The sequence below is a fragment of the Momordica charantia genome (assembly GCF_013281855.1).
Source record: "Momordica charantia cultivar OHB3-1 chromosome 3 unlocalized genomic scaffold, Mcharantia_2.0 BLBB01000003.1, whole genome shotgun sequence".
In the NCBI taxonomy this organism is placed as follows: Eukaryota; Viridiplantae; Streptophyta; class Magnoliopsida; order Cucurbitales; family Cucurbitaceae; genus Momordica; species Momordica charantia.
The window spans coordinates 17,749,104-17,772,778 of record NW_028275161.1 but is presented as its reverse complement, the minus strand read 5'-3'; the positions used below and the strand labels follow the sequence as shown (position 1 = coordinate 17,772,778).

Here is a 23,675-nt window from a genome sequence, read left to right as displayed (position 1 = left end):
TATTATAGGTTTGAAGGAAATATAGTTAGTTAGCCAAGTGTCGGCAACCAAATATTTTTTTAATTAAATTATTCATGAAATAATGATGGTCAATGTTTGTCATGAAATATAGTCATGACGCACATACTAGACATAAATACAATGATGCCCAAACAATGACGTACAAACGATGACGCACAAACAATGACACTCAAACAATGACGGTACAAACGATGACGCTCAAACAAAGACGTACAAACGATGACATACAAACAATGATGCACAAATGATGACGCACAAACAATGACGTACGAACCATGACGCTCATACAATGATGGGCAAAAACCGCCATAAAAGATTAAACGAAACAAGGACACTCGTAAAGATGTCATGCGATGTCTGTCATGATAAAAAAGATTTACGTGATGGGCATGACCCATCATTAAAACTATCCGTCATTGAAAAGGAATCAAGGACACTCGAATGAATGTCGGTCACTGACCGCATCGTTACTCTTCAATGACGGACATTATCCATCATGAAAAGACAAATTTATTATAGCTAGTGATCATCTCTTGAATCTTTCAGGTTCCACTCCAAGATCCAACAGAAGATGAAGTGAGAGCTAATGTATCGGTGGCAAAATGTGTCTCACAATAAAAATCTTTTCCCACACCATTTTGTCTTGTATTCTTTTAATGGTTTATGTTTGGGGTTATTTATTTATTTATCACTTTTGAGAAGAAAGTTTTGTTTCTTATGAATTAATCCAAATGAAAAGAAATCGCACTAAATGAATTTTTTTAACATGGGTGGTTGGTGGCACAGTGAGTTTGTGGTCGATGGGGATATTCCTTCCCGATTCGAGTTGTGTTGGACTTTTTCCTTCATTTCAAAACAAGACAAACAACGTCGGTTATAGTGTTGGGTGGTTGTCGACATCCCTTAATTATAGGGATCCAACTAGTGAAGCAACTTGGGCATCAATTTTGAGTTAAACTTACTTTTACAAATGTCTAATCTTTACTAATTTTACAGTTGTAGTTTTAGATTTCTGGATTTAAAACTTTTTTCAAATGTCAAATTTATCTTTATTTATGACATTTATATTTATTATAATTAGTTTTTTTATTTAAAATGTAAAATATTTAATATTCCAAATTTGATTCCGTAAACATTAAATTATTGTGGGACCCAAATAAGGTATTTTCATAACCCCTAATTTACTCATTAATATATTCTACTAGAGAATGAAATTTATTACAAAATATTTTTTCATTTCATCCCAATTTTTGGCTCAATTCAGTACATTTTAAATGCAATATTTGGCTCAATCTCACCAATATTCACGAGCGCTACATTTTAGGAGACTAAACTTCATGATGAGGTAAGATGACTATGTAGGTATAAACTTCATCATATATATAAACTATATCCGGCTATAAACTATAGTCATTATAACACACACTTATATGGAGGTATAAACTATATCTGCCTATAAACTATAACTTATATATGAACTATAAAGTATATACGGCTATATCCCTCTACGATTAACAAACAAAACAAATAACCTACATAATCAAATATATACGATGTTACTATTGAATACTTTTTAAATACCTCAAAATCGAACACCCAAAATCAAAAATAAAAAAACAATCCTAGAATATTTAAAACGTAATGGGAGAGAAAGCGGGCTACCGAGAACAATGGTGAAAAAAAGTGAGCGAATTGGAAACGGTCTGCCGAAGACACGACAAAAAACGGAGAACACTAAGAAGACAATGAGATAACCTACCAAAAAACAATGGTGAAAAGTGAGGGGAAAAAACAATGAAGAAGAGGAAGAGACAACTAAAAAGTTTTTTTTTTAGAAAAATGAAAAAATGCATAAATTTAGAGATTTAAAATGTAAACCCCAAATCAACCATTTTTTCATTTTGAGTTTCAATATCTTAATAATAGTTACATGTATATAAAACAAGGGTATATTGGTAAAATTCATAGGGATTTCATAAGGGGATGTATTTTAAGATAAAAGTATAAATTTTGTAGAATGAATCCGTTTGAGTAATTATCATCTCCAAAAAGTCTATGATGTGCTGGTCCCTTTATTAAATTTCCCACTAAACTTGGTTAGAGATTTAACTTTATTAGTGTTTGGGGGGTTTTGTTATACCCTTGAGAAAATAGTGAGATTGTGCTTTTTGTTAATTAAGAATACTTTTCAAAAAATTTATATGATATTTAGTTGCCTAATAAATTAAAAATGGTTTGTTGAAATTTTTTAAAATATATTTTAAAGGATGCTTAGGAGTTATTAGTTTCATAGGATTCTAAAACTTCTATTGGATGGACATCTGTAGTTTCAATTTTATTTTGCAAAAAGTGTACCATATTTATGCATTTCAAGATGCTCGAGTATTTTAGGATATGTATACTTTGATGTAATCTTAATACATGACTTTCCAAGATTTCCATTTTAAAAGCATTTTCTCCTTATATTTTTGCATTTAATTCTTTTTCATATATTTTATGTCATCAATTTTTTTATTTTATAATTTAAATAAATTAATATACTATTGATTAATAAATAACTTTATGCAATTAAATATATTTATATATTACATTTATATTTACATATAAAATAAATTTCAATTAAATTATATAATATATTCATTTATTTTTAATAATGGAAGGAATTATTATGAGTAATATTTAGGGAAATTGTTGTAGGTAGCAAAAATCTTTTATGTATTTCAAGCTATGTCACCTGTTTTTTTTTATTTTAAAATATAGTACAAAATTTCACTCATACCAGTAGTATATCACATTTATATGACATGTATATATCAGTAGTCATATATATTATAAATATATTACAAATATATTCTAGAGGTATATTATTTGGATAAAGTTGTATCATTTTAAAATTGGACATTCGTATTTTTTTAAGTGTTATATTTGAAAAAACTAAGTGTGGTTGCTATTTTTTTAATTTTACTAAATTTTTTTGCCATATATATAATTGCCCCTAGTATTTATTATCTTAATATATAAATTTAAAATAACATTTTTGTTTACAACCTTCTTCCTTAAAAAATATAATTTAAATATAATGTACCCTCTTTTTTCTCCTAGAATGAGTCCCTATATTTTTTTAAATTTCTACGTTTGTGAAAAAAGGTTTACTTTTTTTTTTTTTATTCCAATAGAAATGATTTTAAAATTACTTTCAATAGAGTAGTTTATCTCTATTCCCTTCAAGTATAAGTCCTGTGTGGGGAGGTGTTAACGATAATCAACCCATCATTGTAAAAAAAAAACTCTTTAATATTAAAAATGGAAAAGAATCACAGAAAGATATGTTGGAAATTTTGTTGTTACTGATAATCAACCTATCATTGTCAAGAATTATTGTAAATTGACTACAAAAGTAAGAAAATAAATGATGTTTTGAAAAATTTGTTGAATTTTGAAGTAGCTTTTTAATGTGATTGGATTATGGATATAGTATATAGGTGACAACCAACAAAGAATTTTGGAAGTTTGAATCACAGTTTAAATAATTATAAAATAATTTGGAGACTAAAGGTTGTTTAATTTTATGTAATTTGCATTTAGATTGAATTTTGAAAATCTAAATTTTTGTAACTTGGTGAAATATGATCTATGGGACCAAAAAAAAAAAATTGGTCTATTTGATTTTTATGTTTAGATTTCATAATTTTGAGTTCGTTTATCTCTAGGTTTAATTGGGTAGGTTTATAATTTGAAAATGTTAGATATATTATAAAAAATTAGATTGATAAATATGAATTTATATAATTTATGAAATTAACAAAACTTTAATTCTTCAAAAAATAAAACAAAATAAAAACTCATGATTTGAAATGAGAAAAATTAGCAAATTTAACTTGTCAAAGCATAGCTCAAAAGATCATGGGTTCGAATTTCAACATCCACCTGCTATAATAATTAAATAATATTTGGCTTCTTAATCCAAATCAACACAATCCTAACCAGGAGAACTCGTATTTACTTATTTATTTTTATCTATTTATTGGATTTAGTTAAATTATATTTAATATGAGTAGATTCTACTCATACTTTTTATTCAATAAAAATAAACCATATAGAAGACAATAAATAATAGCTCCTCTTTTGAGTGTGGACTGAATTTAACTTTTTGAAACAAAACAATTTTACATGTTGATTTCATATCTTCCAAATGTACCGATGATTGTCAAAGCGAGCATAGATTAGCGATAATTGACATATATCTCCAACTAAGATGTTGTGAGTTCGATCTCCCATTCCCCACATGTTGTACTAAAAAAAATGTATCGATCATTAATTACGTGTGGAATGAGTTTTGAAAAGTATTTCTATTCTAAACAATTAAGGATGTGTGGAAGGGACTTTATAAACTTGTACTACTCCTCTGATTGCGAATTGATTTTAATATGAAATTTCATGAATATTAATAAAAAAAAAGTCTCAAATTTACCCCAAGGTAAATGTTAGGACATATTTTTCTCACCAGACAAATATTTCATATATCAATTATGTATATCATAGATTTTTTCCTCAATGGGACAATGTTCACCATAAATAATGAAGCTTCCAAATGCATAGATCAAATCTCCAAACCGGCGATGAAGTACTCTTCTCCATTAATCTCTCTTTGTCTATCTCTTGCCTTTATCCTTCTATCTTCATCTCCATTATGGGCTCACAAAAATGAAGAATATTTTATTCCATGTCTCTCCAATCACTCTCTAGATGGTTACTCCATTTTCAATGTTGTTTACGACTCCGCCTATTCTTCTATCTTGAATTTCTCGGTTCGAAATCCTAGATTCTCAACTATTGACACCCCAAAGCCACTCTTCATCATCACACCATCACATATTTCCCACATTCAAGCAGCCATCATTTGCTCCAAAACCCATGGCCTTCAAATCCGAACTCGAAGCGGCGGCCATGACTACGAGGGTCTTTCCTACGTCTCCCACCTTCCATTCATAATCGTTGACCTAATAAATATGAGGTCTATCACTATTGACGTTAAAGACAAAACTACATGGGTTCAGTCCGGGCCAACTCTCGGTGAACTCTACTATAGAATAGCTAAGAAAAGTCGAACCCTAGCGTTTCCGGCGGGTATTTGCCCGACAGTTGGCGTTGGCGGACACTTTAGTGGTGGTGGCTATGGGTTGATGATGAGAAAATATGGTCTTGCCGTTGATAATGTGATCGACGCTTACTTGATTGATGCTAATGGAAAATTTCACGATAGAGAATCGATGGGGGAAGATTTGTTTTGGGCTATTAGAGGGGGCGGCGGAGGAAGCTTCGGAAGCGTGGTGGTGTGGAAGGTGAAGCTGGTTTCGGTTCCGGGGACTGTAACGAGTTGCTCTAGTAACACAACTTTGGAGAAAGATGCAGTGAAGCTAATTCATTTGTGGCAACATGTTGCTCATACATTGGATGAAAATCTAGCCCTTAGCATCTATTTGTCTGGTATTCTTCAAATGGTTTATGCTTGAGTTATTTATTCATTTATCACTTTTGAGAATAAAATATTATTTCTTATGAATTGATAATGAAAGTGAAAAAGACATCCCACCAAATGGTTTTTTAAGAAACAAAAAAGATAAAAAGGTTTCATATTTTAATTTTCAGGAGCAAAGTTTGAACTTTTTCAGAAAAACTTTATCACATTTCCCACTAAACTTAGATTTAAATTTAATTTTTATTGGTGTTTGGTGGGTTTGGTATACTTAGTGAGATTGTGCTTTTAGCTAATAAAAATGGTTTGAAAATTATAAAAACATTTTCATTGAGGTTAGTACTTAATAGAAATGTATTTTACTTAAAAAGATTGCTTTCAAATAGCAATTTCAAATTTACTATGAATATTTATGCCAACATTATGATTTTATTTTTATTTTTATTTTTTGTCTAGACCTGGGTAATTTGCTGCTGTTTTTAAGTTGTTTTTTGTTTTCTTTTTGTTTTTTTTTCCTCTTTTACGTTGAAATATATTGAAGCATTATTTTTGTTTAGTTGTGAACGTTCTCGTATTTAAATTTCAAGGATGTGTGTTAATTGGACTTTGAAGTTATTTTCAGGTTAATGATGAAATTAAAATTTTAAAGTTAAATAAGTTTTAGTCTTACTCTCTCTAAATCATGGTTTTGAAATTTTTAAATCTTTTACGATGGTCTTTGAACTTCTCATAAAAGAATATATATATATATATATATATATTTTGTTATCGAGGTTAATTTTATTCTATAAATTATTCATCAAAAACTTTATACGAATGCATCTATTTATAATATATTTCTCTCTTCCTCCATCTCTTCTCGCAGTAGCTCTTCCTTTTTCCCACAGACACTGCCTTCCATTTTTAGTATGGTTCTTCAAGCGTAATCTCTGATCATCTTGTTTCTCTCTTCTCTTCGGTTTTGGCCGAAATCGATCGACTATTGATTTCGTTGTTGCTTTCAAAATTGCCAGACATCAACCAACATTAATTGAATGGTCTATTTTCAGCGTCAGTTTGTGATTAAAACCGATACCAACCGACCAATGATCAACCTTAAGTCACCCATCATCAATTATGTGGAACTAAATAAATTGAAAACTGGCCTAATTCTTTTTCTTCTATCCTATTCTTAAAAACAAATAAAAAAAGGGTTTATCCTAAAATTTCGTATCCCAAATATATTGCATTAAACCACTAATATGAAAATTTAAATTCAATTCTTGATGATAGGTGGGATTTCTACTCAAGGAGGCAAAATAAATAAAAATCCAATAGCCTTATTCGTCACTTTCTTTCTTGGGAAGGCAGATGAACTTATAACAATTTTGAAGGAAAATTTCCCAGAGTGGGATTTGGCAAAGGAAGATTGCACAGAATCAAGTTGGATTGAATCAGCTCTCATAAATGCAAGATTGATAGGATATCCAACTGATGAATCCTTAGAATCTTTGCTAAAAAGAGATACTCGTCCTCTCGCCGAAGCGAGCATCAAAATCAAATCTGGTTATGTCAAGGAACCCATTGCCGAGGCTGCAATCAAGAACATATGGGAAAGATTAAAAACTCGAGATAAAGAAGGGAAGATTTTTATACTTATACCTTATGGAGGGAGAATGAGTCGTATTCCAGAGTCGGAAACTCCTTCTGCGCACAGAGCTGATATCTGTACAAAATTGGTTACAGTATCCAATGGGAAGAAAAAGGCATTGATGTAGAGAAAAGACACCTCAAGGGTTTTATGATTACTTAGCTCCTTACGTTTCAAAATCTCCGAGAGCTGCGTATCTCAATTATAGAGACCTTGATATTGGAACCCACAACATATATGGAAAGATCAGCTACAAGCAAGCAAGCGTTTGGGGATTAAAGTATTTTGGTAACAATTTTAAAAGGTTGGTACATGTTAAGACCAAAGTTGATCCTGACAATTTCTTTAGGCATGAACAAAGCGTACCTACTCTCTAGCGGTGAAAAAGTTGGAAACCACTCGCTCGCTGCTTGATAGTGACTTCTTTCGATATCTTTTTAAAGTTTGTTTAAACTATGCTCCAACCTATTTATGTAGCGAAATAAGAGGTTGTATGACTGCATGTATCTATACACTTTTTTTTTTATGTGCGTGTCTTAATATAATAAAGTTATTATTATTTGTTTTTCTTTTTTTCTTTTTTTTTTACCAAATAGTATTTGTACAAAAGAATTATGTAAGAGTTAGAAAACTGAAGTGGGTGGAAATAAGTGTCTTTTAACGATCTAGGCTCATATTGACAATGATTTTTATTATTATTTCTTTTCTAATTGGAAGTGGACCTTTTTCTTTTATAACCAAGAGGAGATTTTTTTTTAAGGAAAATTTTTGAACAAAATTGAATTCTTTTTTTGTGAAAAGCAAATTTTTTAACCAAAAGTGAACCTTTTCTTTGCAAAGGGTTAAAGCAATTTTTTCGACAATATCTACATCAGATTAAATGAACAAAAATACATACTTATGTTAGACCAAAGCATAATTCAACATGTTAAAGCACCTATGCCGTCGAGAAAGTTGTGATTTTTTGTCCCACTTTTTTCCTGAATAATATTTGTACAAAAGAATTATGTAAAAAAATCATACGTAAAAAAGGATATTTGCTTGAATAAAATTTAAATCAATGGTCATTTGGGTTTCTTATTCCACATTTTTTTTCAATATTTAATTTACCAATTTTTTTATATTATTACTCGGATACTCTAGATATTTTTGCTAAACACAATCAGAAAACACTATATATATATATTTATTTATTTATTTATTATTATTATTATTATTATTTTGTTGTGATAAAACACAAACTTTATTTTATGATTCACAATTTGACATGTTAATAGGTTTCTATTAAAATTATAAATGTCATTTTAAATAGTGATCATATTTATTTCTCTCTATGTATTTTGGAAATTTATATTTTACTAGTAAGAAACACGTGCGATGCACGTGGAACTCGTTTTATTTTTAAGTACAAAAAAATTAATTAAAAAAAGTGATAAATTATAACGTAACCTAATTTTATAAAATTGAAGATGTTGATTTCATCATTTTATTATTATTATATGAATATTTTACGTATCCGTATTATATTATATTAATTTTAATTAATACAAAATATTGATTTAAACATATTTTCTGTTCATTTATTTATGGTACCTTTTACGATTACTAATTATTTATTTATGTGAATATTTTAGATATTTTTTTTTCATATGAATATTTTTTTATTGGAATTTAAATCAACACATACGATGTTGCATGAATGCTGAACTACGTATTATATTTTATCATGATTTTTTATAAAAATATTTTATCAGGATTAATTACAATTTTTAATTTATCGTCAAAAAATATCACAATATATTATTTACTTACAATTTTTTTTTGTAATTATAATTTTAAAATAAAGGATAATTAATTACTCAACAAAATTGAAACTGAATTTAAACATGTTAATGAAATTAATAATTGTTTTATATAATACAATACATTATTTATTGGACTTTATTTCTAAATTAGAAGTGAGAAAGTTACTTAATAATTACCTACTATGGTTCTCACCTGTTTTTACCTATACCGACCCAATATTATCATATGTAGCTCAACCGTAAACTTCAGCTAATAACAAAGCCCGATTACAAGGATTTTGTATTTCTAAACCTAAATGCACAAATTATAGAAACCTATTTTTCTCTCCTCTCATTTCATGCGTGTATCGCTTTTCACTATATGTCGTCTTCTTCTATCCAATGCCGCTACGGTCTTAACAGCTTTCTCCTTCTGGTTCGCCACTACCGTTCCCTCTCTTGATCGCGCCCCTAGTATACAAGTTTAAAGCAACAACATTTTGCGACCTCGACTACAACTGTTATGCCCTCTGTCTTCCTTCTAACGACTTCTATTATACCCTTTGGTTAAGTATGGTGAGAACGAAAATCTCACTTTCTCGCAAGTGTTTTAGTGCTCTCCCCCTTTGCATTTTGTATTTATCTCACCCACTATGTATATATATATCTCTGGAAAAGATGGAGAAGATGAAGGAGTTTTTAGAAGTTAAATGGAATAAAGATAATGGAGCATTAATGATCTTCTAATTATAGTATTGATTCATAGTATATGACAAAATTGGAATAGGAAGATGAAACACTAAAAGGTATTATGACATAAATGAAGGGAGTGGGGAATTTAGAGGGGTGGGATCGTGAGGGAGAGGAGAGAGAAATGAAGAGAGAGAAAATTTGTATTTAAATTACACGATTACAATCAAAAGAATAGTGAAAAGAATTAAAATGAGAGAGTAAAAATGGAACACAAAATTTCTCCTAATAGTGGCTTTTATATATACTAGTAAGAAACACGTGCAGTGCACATGAAATTTCATAGTTTTTATTTCAATGTTTAAAAATATAAAATTTAATTAAATAGATAAAATTTATAATCTAATTTGGTTTTTTTTTATCTCTAAATGTTTACCTCACCAAGTTTTTTTTGTATTCTCAATGTTTATCTCAAAAACACGGTATCAATAATTCTCATCACCCACCGATGCGGTTAGTGTGACTAAAAAGTATTATTTTTCAATTACTTAAAAAAAATTCTAAAAAACACATATTCATGGATTTTTTCATCTTTTTTTTTTCTAAACATAACAATATATAAAATTAAATAAAACTTTGTTTCAATTTCTTATTTGAGTCATTGAAAAATAAAATGACAAAAAAAAAATAGTGAGAGATAGAGATGCGTTCACGACAGCCGTTCTTTGCCATGTTCGAGTTCCGGTCCAATTCCTTGCCCTAGCTCGCCAGGAATGCCAACCGCAATCATGTTCTGATGGATTGCTCCGGCTATTTTCATCACACGATGATCACCTTATGAAGGAGGAGGTCATTGAGAAAGTCCTTGCGGTTATCAAGTGTCATTCCAAAGTGGATCCGTCCAAGGTGATTCGATCTTATCACTCATTTTCCCTTTATTTTTTCCAGTTGATTGAGTTGTTTGGAAAAAAATAACTAAAAAGGTTGAATATTCGATCAAACAATCTAACTAAGTATAAGAAAAACATAAGAAATTGACTAAAGGAGAAAATTAACATAGCGAAAGAGAAAAAAACTCAAGTTTTGATGAAGAAAAAGTTGGGAGGAAGAGTAAGAAAAAACTCTTTATATAGTTGTAGAAAATAAAAAGTTACGGAACTTTTGAAATTCCTTATTAATTATAATCCAAAATAAGTTACAACTTTTTAACATAGAAATAAAGAGACAAAATCCTCTATATTTTAACTCTTTACGTTCTAACCTTTAAGGAAGAGTTTATTAGAAAAAGAAATGAAAAAAAAAAAAGAAAGAGAAAGTAAATGGGAGGGAGAGGTAGGGGGTGAGAGAGAAAAATTTATATTTGAATGACAAAATTACCCTCAAAATATCTATGAGAATGTTGAAATTAAAAGGGCATAATAAGGAGGAAAAATTTCTCCCTAGAACCCGTTTTATATATACTATAGACTATAGATTTGTAACAAAAGAAATATATATTTAATCCTATTTTAATTTGCAAGCTTTTACATTTATTTGATTTGGTCTATAATTTTTTCAAAAATTTTATTTTCGTTATTCAATTTTTTTATTTTTTTGCTATAGTATTTAAACTCTACCTAATAAAGAATTATTTGTAATTACAGTTAATTTTTCATGAATTAATTAAACCTAACTCTAAACTTATTTTGGAACTTGGAACATGAACGCTTACTACCCCGCAAATAGATTCATGTAGCTATTTTCTCAATTACTAGGTAAATAAATAAAAACACATCTTTTTTTTTTTATATCAAAAACACATATTTATGTTAGGTTTCAATTATAAAATTAATTTAGAAATAGTTAACTCTAAGCGCTGGACTTTTTTTTCTCATTTTTTTAGTACAGTGGGAGTGGATTTATTGGTCAAATACAGGTGTGAATTATGGTTAACTAACTTCATATTCGCATAGGTGTACCTTATTATACAACATCGTATAATTACAATCCATATACCATATTTAAAATCTTCAAAAAAAGGAAAAATATATATTTTTTCTCTCCTCTTATTCAATCTTCTCTCCTAATTATAAAATAAAATATAACAATGATCAGAAATTCCTACTGACCTTTCGGGTACCTAAATAATATTTTGATCATTATAACCAAGTATTTTAAAAACTTATATAAACCAAACACCATTATAATTTTAAAGCTTTTTTCTTCCCTCTCTTATCATATGGAGTTTATCTTCAGTCCACCGTAAATAATGGAGCTTTCAAATGCATTGATTAAATCTTTAAACCCGTGTCAAAGTGAGCATAGCTCAACGGTAACTAACATATATCTTCAATCAAGAGGTTATAAATTCGATCCTCACCCTACATGTTGTACTAAAAAAAGAAAAAAAAAATCTTCAAACCTGCCATAGAGTACTCTTCTCCATTAGAGGGTGTTTGGCTCACAGGTTTGGAATCAGTAGTCTGGATTTGTTAAGCTTGGGGTTTGATGTTGGGGTATTGGGTAGCCTGGATTTTAGCTGTTTTTTTTGTTCTAGGGAAATGTTCAATACTTATATAATCTAGCTAAATTTATAAACAATCTTGTAGGAGATAATTAATTCATCTATTTTTTAAATTCTATAGGATCTAATGAAAATTTTATAGGATTTATGCGCTCTAGTAGGTGTGAATGAGATTAGCCTCAAATAACTCTCTCCTCCCTCCTTCCACATTCCCATTATTTTTTATTTTTTTATTTTTCAATTTTACTTTTTACATTATTTGTTGTAAAAATAATAATTTAAACAAATTCTTTGAGATTTTTATATTTCATTTTTTAATTACTATATTAGATATTCAAATATTTGTACTCATATATTTACACTAAAATTATTTTTGGTTACGAAAATATTAAAATTATTTCTATCATGTAGTAAAATTATAAAATTATTTTATTTTTTAATAATATAAAAAATATCAACATAATTATTTTTGGAGATTGAAATGATTTAATTTTAGACTAATTAAGCTACAATTAAATTTTCATGTATTAACTAAACAATTTCTATAAGTTTTCGTAACTTCCACAAATGTTCTCAAAATTTTTTCCAACATGGATATGTACCTCGTAAAATTGGAAGCTTGACATTTCCTTTGATATCAACATTTTAAATCATTTTTAAATATGCTTTATTATAACTTCAATAATAACATAATTAAGTCACAATTAAACTCTAAATTATAATTAAATTGAAACAATTTTCACCAATTTTATGTTATTTATGGAATTTTTATTGACATCAATATTTCAATATAAATATTACTTAAATGCTCAGATATATATGATAATTAAAAATGGTCAATTATAACCTAATTATACAATTAAACTCTGATTTACTTATTTAAATAATTTATATTGATCGAACAATATTTCAAATCTTGGTAAGGGAGACATTTAAAGAAAATAAAATAAAATATATTAAAAAAAATAAAAAAATTTGAGTTTTTATTAAAAATTAGGAAGCTCATAGGTTCGGGGTTGGCTTAGGATGCCAAACTCATCCAAGCCGACCCCTTGGGCCAAACAGCCACTTGATCCCTCTTTCTCTCTTGCCTTTATCCTTTTATCTTCATGTTCGTTATGGGCTCACAAATATGAAGCCACTCCTTATCATCACACTATATTTCACACATTGAAGCAGTCTTTATTTGCAATAAAGAAAAATAAGTAATAATTTTTATTATTTTTATTATTTTTAATGTTTTAATACAAGTTTTAATTAATTATTTAAATGTTAGTCAATTAATTATTTAACGTTTTAATTAGTCAAGTCATTATATTTTGAAACGTTTTAATTAATTAGTTCAATTAAAACGTTTTTATTTACTTTATTTTAAAACGAAATAAAGGGTTGTTTTTTAGTAGAGATGAAAAGCTTTTGTAAACATTATGAGCACGTTCTTCGATTTCATGTTGTTCCGACGAGTGCACGCTTGAGTTCGAAGTTGTGTTAACCTTGAGGAGTAACCGACAATAATACAATGCAGTATCATGGTCGCGTAGAAATTACTTTGAAGGCATGATTCATCCCATAGCAAAACAATCTTTTAAATCTAAAGTTCTCCTTCTTTTATCTAGATCCCTTTTAGTTCCAACAATCCAAACTCGAAGTAGCGGCCATGCTACGAGGATCTTTCCATACATTCCCACCTTCCATTCATAATCGTAACCTAATAAATATGAAGTCTGTCACTTTTTACGTCAAAGACAGCACTACAATGGGTTCAATTTGAGACAACTCTTGGCGAACTCTACTATTAGAATAGTTGAGAAAAATTGTGGAGGGTATTTGCCTGACCGTCGACGTGCCCAGAAATCTGGTCTTGTTGCTGATAATGTAATTGATGCTTACTTGATTGATTCTAATGGGAAGTTTCACAATGAAGATCGATAGGTGAATACTTGTTTTGAATCATTAGAGGGGAAGGTGGAGGGAGCTTTGGAATCGTGATGGTGTGGAAGGTGAAGTTGGTGTTAAAGACAACGATACCCTCGTACTTCCAAGTATCTCTACAATTGTATGATATTGTCCATTTTGAACGTAACTCTCACGACTTTGCTTTTGGTTTTACTCAAAAGGCCTCATATTTCCCTAACTAATGTGGGACTTTTATTCCACACTTTACAAACCCAACAATCTTCCCCTTGAACAAAAATTGTCACTTGTATCTTGTTTCGAATAGTTATGCACTCATCTACTCCCGACTGTTAACAAGAGTCTGCTTGTATCCAGAACATACGTCTAGATAGACCACTAGCAACACGAACCACCTTGTGTGACGCCCGAGTAGAGAGGATGGTGTATATGAATGAACCGATACAACATCAAAATGAAAGGGATTCTGAGATCATGAAAAAATGATCAACAAAGTCAAAGAATTGATAGTCACTACCAATATTAACAAGGTGCACCTTCCTTTTCGGTAACTCAATCGTAATAACTCCAAAGTTAAACGTGCTTGACTTGGAGCAATAGTGGCGCAGCGACTCATGATTTGGATGAATAATTGCAAAAACAAAAAGTTTGTTTTTTTTTTTTTAAATAATATGTTATCAAATATTTAATAGTCTTTCCCAAGAAAGTTGCTCCTTATTTGAAGGAGCCAAATATTTTCCAACTCAAAATAATTCAGAAAAAATTCTCTCATGAATTGACAATGAAAGTGGAAAAGACATCCCACCAAAATTATTTTTTTTAAGTTTGATTTTACCTTTTAATTAGGAACCAAATTTGAATTTTTAGTTAAATTTTATTAAATTTCCCACTAAACTTAGTTGGAAATTTAATTTTTATTAGTGTTTGGTGGGTTTGGTATACTAGTGGGATATATTGTGCTTTTAACTAATTAGAAATTCTTTAAAAGAAATTTCATATGATATATTTAGTTACCTAATAAAATAGTTTGTTGAAAATTATAAAAGTATTTTAAATCACGTTAGTGTGCATCTTTCAAAAGTACTCGTAGAATAACCATTTCATTTAAAAAGATTGCATTAAAATAGCAATTTCAAATTCACACTGAGTATTTATGCCAACATTATGATTTTATTTGTTTATTTTTGTCTAGACTTGGGTAATTTAATTATGCTTTTAAGCTTTTGTTTTATGTTGAAATATATTAAAGCATTATTTTTGTTAATTCTTGTATCTAGATTGTTTTGAGGATGTGTGTTAATTGGATTTTGAGTGATTTTCAGGTAACTTAATTCAATGATGATTTTCTCAAAAAAAAAAAAAAAGTAATAAAAAATTCATAAATAAATCGATTATGAAATTAAAAATATGAAGTTAAATAAGTTTTAAGTCTTACTTGTATCTCAAAACATTCATGCTTAAATTATTATGGTTTTGAAATTATTCAATACTTTATGATGGTCTTTAAACTTCACATTAAATATTTTCTTTTTGTCGCTGTTAATTTTATTCTATAAATTATTCAACAAAAAATTTGTACTAACGCATCCATCTATTTATAATACTAGTATGCTACCATGGGTAAATGCACAAGTATTTTAAATTTAACTAATTTTATAATAACAGGAATAAAAATAAAAATATAATACCATTAATAGTAAAAAAAAAACAATAATAAAATCAGAAGAAAATTAAAATGTATCTATGCAAACTACCAAAATATATATATACATATACATACATACACACACATATAATGCAAAATATATTTACCTTTGACTTTTTTTTTTTAAACCATATTTACCTCTGACTTGATATAATTACCTAGTTTCAAAATTGAATGGTAAAATATATTTAGAAGATATCTCGAAGTGAGTTGTATTTTGAAAATGAGGTTAGAGAGGTATTTATAGGATTTTTACCACTAGTAACTTAATATAGAAATTAATGATATTTTTAAACCTCTCCTTCTCAAATTCATTTATTCATAATTTCGTAAAAGCCTCTCAAATCTTAAATTCTCTAGAAACTCATATTTTCATTATTAATAAATATCAAAATGAAACAACAGATCGACTATTTGATATTTTCAATTCATCTCTTCCGATTCAAGGCCACGTCGAAGAGTTCATCACAGAAACGCTATCCCCCCTCCGTGCAATAGTCGTAATATCCTTTGGTGCAATGCTGTGGAATCCATTTTATGGTCAGTTTGGTTGGACAGAAACAATAGAACTTTTATCAATGTCTCCAAATCTTGTAACCACCTTTGGGATGACATTGTTGTTTTAGCTTCCTCTTGGTCTTCTAAGTCTAATTTCTTTTGTAACTACGATATCTTGTCCATTTCACTTAACTGGAGCACTTTTACTTAGCCTCCTTATCTTTTTGTACGTATGTTTCTCACATACTTGAATGAATTGTTCCGGTATCTTTTCGAGAAAATGAAAAAAAAAGTAATAACATTTCTTACTCTCTCACGGGCATAAAGCTTAGTGAAGAAGTTGAAAACAACTCTATATTTTTTTCCTTATTTATGTAGCAAATAAGAGGTTATGTATATGCTATAGCTAGGTATATTTTACAACAAACTTGAATAGTTTATGGTAAAAATATCCATGCCTTCTCTAAAGTTCTTCCTTTGAAAGGGAGAAAAAAATTATTATTTTACTTTTTTTTTTTAAATTTATGTGAGTGCCTTGATAAATTAAATTTTTTTTCCCTAAATAATAATTGTACAAAAGAATTATGTACTGAACGTATAAGTAAAAAATGATATTTGTTTGAAGAAAATTTGAACCATAGGATCGCACATTGAAAAGAAAATGGATCTTACACAGGTTTATAATAAATATGAGCTACTCCTCTTATTGCCAATTAGTTTTGAGATAGAAACCTAAGCTCAAACGAGCATCTGGTCCAAAAATGGGATCCGACTAAGATCGATGAGCCAAAAGAACCGCGATCTCAAATTGGTTTTGAGATAGAACCTCATGAATATTAATATGAAATATTTCACAGCAACATTGTAGACCAATCTCTTTTCTGCTTTCAATCTTTCCTCTGCTTTCTCTAGGCGTGTTGAGCTTTTCCTCACCGAGGCTCTATGCCCTTCATCGAATAGCAGTGGATCCATTATTTAAAAAAATGGTGTTGGTGTTGTTCTCTGGTGTGTTTGGTTAGAAAGAAACAACCGATCTTTTTTGGACAAATCACGTTCTTGTACTCATCTTTGGATGAATATTAAAGTCTCGGCATCAACTTGATCCTCAAAATCTTATCATTTTTGTAATTATAATATTTCTACCATTTTGCTAAACTGAAGCGCTTTTACATAACCTTCCTTTTGTATATTCCTCACATATGACGTACCTTCTCAATGAAATGATTTTTCATTAAAAAAAAATGTAATTTTTGTGAAACACACTCACAAGTTACAAACTTTATTTTATTTTGCCAACCATAATATAGCTCAACTAGTTAAGGTAGCAATCTCTAATCAAAAGATGGTGAGTTCAAATTTTCATCTCCACGCGTTGTCCTCGGAGAAAAAGAAAAAACTGTATTTTATATCCATCGTTGCAGGTTTGACATTTCAATAGGCTATCTTAAAATTATAAATTTCAGTTTACGAAGTGATATTTGTTTGGCATATTTATTCAGCCTATGTTTTGGTAATCTATATTTTATTTATAATAAAAATATACATATACTTTATCTTATATATTTTAATTTAATTTGTAAACTTTTATATTTATTTGATTTGGTCTATAAACTTTTCAAAAATTCTATTTTAGTTATTCAATTTTTAATATTTTTCTGAGTACGGGAGGAGATAGGAGATAGAACCTCCGACTTCAAAAAAAAAAGGAGTAAGGAACTTTAATAATTGAACAATGCTCACGTTGTTTTTGTTATATTATTTAATCTCTACCTAATAAAGATTAATTATATTTAATCTTTCATAAATTAATTAAACCTAACTCTAAATTTGTTTTGAAACTTGGAACATGAACTATATCCACAGTTGGAATATATGTTCATATACACACATTTTCTTAATTACTAGATAAATATACAAAAACACACATATATGTTAAGTTTATAGTAATTAATTTACAAATATTTAATGGCAAGTGTTAGATATAGTTCTTTAGGTATGGTTGGATTAAGGACAAAATAAAAATTAAAATAAAATTGAAAAATTAAAATTAAGAAAAATTAACCTTAATAAATAATACAACAGTCATATAACAATCCATACCGTTAAAATATTAAAATAATAATAATAATAATAATAAATAAATAAGTAATAAAAAGTCTCTCTCCTTTTTATGCAAATATTCTTCTTTTCTAACTATAGAAAAAATAATGATAATAAGTAAGAGATACGTGCTAAGCCTTCAACCAGTTAAGGTTTTTTTTTTCTTCTTTTTTTAAGTACAACATCAATATGTGGGTGGACGATCGAACTCACAAACTCTTTGTTAGAGATGTATGTCAATTATCGCTGGACTATTTTCGTTTTGACATGTAATGTTATTGTTAGTATAACTAAGTAATTTAAAAACTTATATAAAATGAGCACCTTTATTTTGAAAAGATTTTTCTTGTCTCCTGTATACCATATTTTCGGCATCCACAATCAAGGAATTTATCTTCATTCTTCATATATTTAATGAATAAAGTTTTGTCTTTTTTGTTTCTTTTGTTTTATCAAGTCTTTTCATATGGAAGAAGTTTGTCAATTAAAGAAAATAGTGAAGATTCATACATTCATTTGTTTAATTGAATAAGCAAATGCAGATTCCATAAGTGTGTGTGATACTAAAACAAACTCTTAAAATTTTTCATTTACTAACATGATTAGTTTCTTGGTTTTTTTTAATATATATATTTAGTCCCTAATTTTTTAAAGTTTCAATTTCATCCTTGTTTTTTTAATCTAAGTCCTTATACATTTAATCTTTTTATTTTTTTTACTTTTACGTTTTTTTTTCTTTTGAATGAGTCCATATTTTTTAAATTTCCACTTTTATGAAGAAATGTTATCTTTTATTATTTGAATAGAAATAATTTAAAAATTACATTCAATATAGTATTTTAATTCTATTCTTCAAGTGTAAGCTAGTCTTGCGTGGGCAGGTGTTAACAATAATCAACGACCATCATTTGTCAAGAATTCTTTAATAGTGTACTAAACACAATAAAAAAGAATTCTTTAATATTAAAAATGGAAAAGAATCAGAAAAAGAAAGATATGTTGGAAACTTTCTTGTTGCTTATAATCAAGCTATCATTGTCACGAATTATTGTAAATTGACAGCAAAAGTAAGAAAATAAATGATGTTTTGCAAAGTTTGTAGAAGTAGCTTTATAATGTGATTTATTGTCAAAAAAAAAAAGAAAAGAAAAAAAAAGCTTCATAATGTGATTGGATATAGGTGGACAATTGACAAAGAATTTTGGAAGCTTTTGAGTCACTAGATTGAATCTTTTAAATCTAAATTTATGTAACTTGATTTGTACGTTTAAAATAATATAGATTTCATTAACTTTTCGTTTTTATATATAGTCTATGTTTGATTGGGTAGGTTTATAATTTGAAAATGTTATGTATATTATAAAAAAATAAATAAATAGATTGATTATATGAATTTATGAGATCAATTGATCCTTCAAAAAAAATTAAGATTTATAAATATGAATTTATGTAATTTATGAGATCAATAATAAAAACTCTGATCCTTCCGTAAATAAAAAGAAAACAAAATAAAAACTTATAATTTGAAATAAGTAAAACTAGTAATCAAATACAAATTATTGGAGGGTCAATCTTGACCATAGTTCAACTAGTTAAAGATATTTATTTTCGATTAATAATTCGTAAGTTTGAACCTTCAACCTCGTGTTATACTAAAAAACACAAAAACTTGACTCGCAGTTTTAATTGAGAGAATGCCTATTTATTTATTTAGTTTTATATATTTATTAGATCATATTAAATTATATTTAATACAAGGAGATTCTACTCATATTTTTTATTCAATAAAAATATACCATATAAAAGACAAGAAATAGGATCTCCTCTTTTGAGTGTCGACTGAATTTAACTATTTTTTTTTATTCAAAACAATTATATATTGCTTCCATATTTTTCACAAGGTACGAACCATTAATGGTGAGTGGAATGACTTTTGAAAAGAAGTATTTCCTTTATAAACACTAATTAAGTGCTTCTCCTTCGAATAACTTTCAATTTTATTTAATATTTTCAAAAACTTCAAAACACCACTTTTGATTTTATCTAAATCAAATACAATAAAACAATTTAAACATGCTTTTAATAGGTTAAAAAAAATTGTCATTCTACGATAATAGTACCTTTCTTTTCAAGTAGATTCAAATTTTCACTTCAACGATTGTTTTATTATACTTTAATTAAGAGACTAAAATATCTCAAACTCCTCCTAGGGATTTTTTTTTTCACCAAAAAAATTCATATATCAATTATCTTATATTGTAGACTTTCCTCACTTTTAGCTAGCAATGGGATTATATTGTTCACCATAAATAATGGAGCTTTCAAATGCTCATATTAAATCTCCAACAAACCATGAAGTAGTCTTCTCCATTAATCCCTCTTTCTATCTCTCTAGATAGCTATTTCATAGGTTGTTTACACTCCAATCGACTCTGCTTATTATTCTATTTTGAATTTCTCCATTCGAAACCCTAGACTCACAACTATTGGCTGTAGAATAAATTAGCACAACTCTAATATCATTTGTAGAAGAAATGAGCACAAAAGGAAAATGACAATCTTGGGAGAAAAGAAATTTTTATTAGGAAAGTATACAAATAGATACTCTTTGGGAGCAGGCCCTCTCAAACTCAAAACTTACTTGACTCACTTTCTTCCCTGGCTTCGTTAGCTTCACTTGATTCCATCTATGGTGACATATTTCCCATTTATAAGAGAAGGATCCTTGGAGTCCAATAAATAGGTTTTTCTAGTCTTTTTCGGATCTCACATATTTGAGATACTTCTAATTAATCTATCCTTATTCAAAGGAATTATCACTACAATTATTCTTCTTTTTTTTTTTGGCGGTTAGAGGGGGCAGCGAGGGGAGCTTCGGAATTGTGGTGGCGTGGAAGGGGATGTTGGTTCCGATTTCGACAACTGTAACGAGTTGCTCAACTAACAGAATTTTGGAGAAAGATGCAGTGAAGTATCCATTGGAGGCAACATGTAGCTCATAAATTATCTATTCCTTGGCATCTATAAGAAAAAAATACTTACTCCTTATCCGTATAGATAAAATATTACCTTAACCACCATTGAAAATTTGACTAACTCGTTGCTTTTTTTAAAAGAAATTATCTATTTTTACATTCCTCTCTCTCAGTTGTCGAATATTTAATAGTGGTAGAGACAATGTGTTCTCTGGGCAAGTAGCTCATTATTTTCTTTCTCCAAATGATTTATGCTTGAATTATTTATTTATTTACCACTTTTGAGATGAGAATATTATTTCTTATGAATTGATAATGAATGTGAAAAGACATCCACTAAATGGTTTTTTAAGGGGGAAAAAAGATAAAAAGATCTGATTTTATTTTTGAGGAGCTAAATTTACCTTTTTTTTTAGTTAAATTTTATTAAATTTCCCATTAAAGTTAGTTGGAAATTTTAATTTTTATAAGTGTTCGGTAGGTTTGGTATACTCGTTGGGGTTATGCTTTTAGCTAACTAAGAATGCTTTAAAAAAGTTATATGATATTTAGTTTGGATTTTTTTTTTTAAATAACGTTTTATTTTAAACTTATTTTTAAAATAATGCTGTTATAAATAAAATTTAAGGAAAAATGTCTTTTTCGAAACTTATTTAGAAAATAATGCCTGAAAATTAGGGTGGGACTTGACGACCATCCCAATTGGCCCCACATTTTTTATGGTTTTGTAATTTTCAAATTCACACTCCTCATAATCCCATCCTCAAATTCCTTTCTTTTTTTCTTGTTTTGTCGTTCTATTTAATTTCGTTGATGTCGTGGATGGTGGCGGCGTCTTCCTCTTGGTGCTACCGATGCAGTCGCTCCACAAACCAACAACCCTCAACAGTCACGGAGGAGGTTTCGAAGGAATGGAGGAGATTGCTCGCTAATTTTCAGGCATTATTTTCCAAATAAGTTTCGAAAACACATTTTTCCTTAAATTTTATTTATAACAGCATTATTTTTTAAAAATAAGTTTAAAAGTAAACATTATTTAAAAAAAATCCATATTTAGTTACCTAATGGCTAATAAAATTGGTTTGTTGAAAATTAGAAAAATATTTTAAATGGCATTAGTGTCTTTTTTAAAAATGCTTGTATAGAAAAAGTACTAAACTCAAAAAAATTGCATTGAAATAGCAATTTCAAATTCACTCTCAGTATTTATTTTTCACTAACTTGGGTAATTTCATGTTTTTTGTTTTTCTTACGTTGAAATATATTTAAGCAGTATATTCTGGTTAAGTTGTGACATTCTTGCATCTAGATTTTGAGGATGCGTGTCAATTGGAGTAATTTTTAGGTTACTTAATTTAATAATGAAATTAAAAAATAAGTTTAAGAGGAGAAAAATGAGGGAAGAGAGAGAAGAAAAAAGAAATAAAAAAGTGACACATAAACTACAAACAATATAAAATTATATATATTCTCATGTCATCTAAAAATTGACAACTTACCGGTACCATGTCAACATTCTAGTAGTCACACTTATCAGAGTTTGACTCCATAGATCTTTTAGAACTAATTTTGAAGGTTGGGGATCAAATTGTCATTTTTTGAAATTTAGAGACCAAATAAAAATTTATAATCAAATTCAAAGAAAAAATGTATTTTACCCCAAAGTTATTATTATTTTTTTTTCCTTTTAGTCATGCATGGTTGGTTCAAAAAGAGTTGGACCAAATTAAAATTTGAGGAGTTTTAATCCACATGCATGAACCTAGGACCCAAAATAATTATATGATCTTGTACATATATAAAATCACAATGATAGATAGGGAGTTGCAATATAAACAATGTAGTTCAAAATAATAACAAAATTAACTTAGAGCAAAAAAAATTTATCGAATATGACATAATTTTCTCCTTCCTCGTATCTTTTTACAGTATATTTACAAAAATGATAAAATTATTTACCATTCATTACAATTTAGATGACAAAACTAATCTTTTGATCATCATTTGGATAAAGGTGAATAATTAAAAATTCACCTAGGAGGTTTCTAAATCACGCACTTCACTAGGGGAGGACATTACCATCAATGCCTCTGTCTGGTCTTCTAAATGTAATTTTTTTTGTAATTACGATATAGCTACCATTTCTCTCCATTGAAATACTTTTTTCTAGGAATTTTTTTTACCCATGTTTCTCACATGCTTTTTAATGAAATGATATCTTTTCTTGAAAAAAATAAAGATAAAAAAAGAATAATTAAAAATTCAAACAACTGACATTTTTTTTTTCTTTTGTTGGTGCATATCTTCTCTATTCTTTCTTATTCTATACCACCATAAATAGTGGAGTTTTCAATCACAAAAAATTCCTATAACCCAGCC

The 23,675-nt window shown here is 28.4% G+C and overlaps 1 pseudogene across 1 annotated transcript; it reads left to right on the top strand.

Moving 5' to 3' along the window:
• Positions 1-4,476: 4,476 nt before the first annotated feature.
• Positions 4,477-7,695, top strand: LOC111020174 (berberine bridge enzyme-like 28; annotated as a pseudogene). The gene is made up of 2 exons (XR_015789616.1): positions 4,477-5,508; positions 6,770-7,695. The product of XR_015789616.1 is annotated as a berberine bridge enzyme-like 28 (transcript).
• The last annotated feature ends 15,980 nt before the right edge of the window (positions 7,696-23,675 follow it).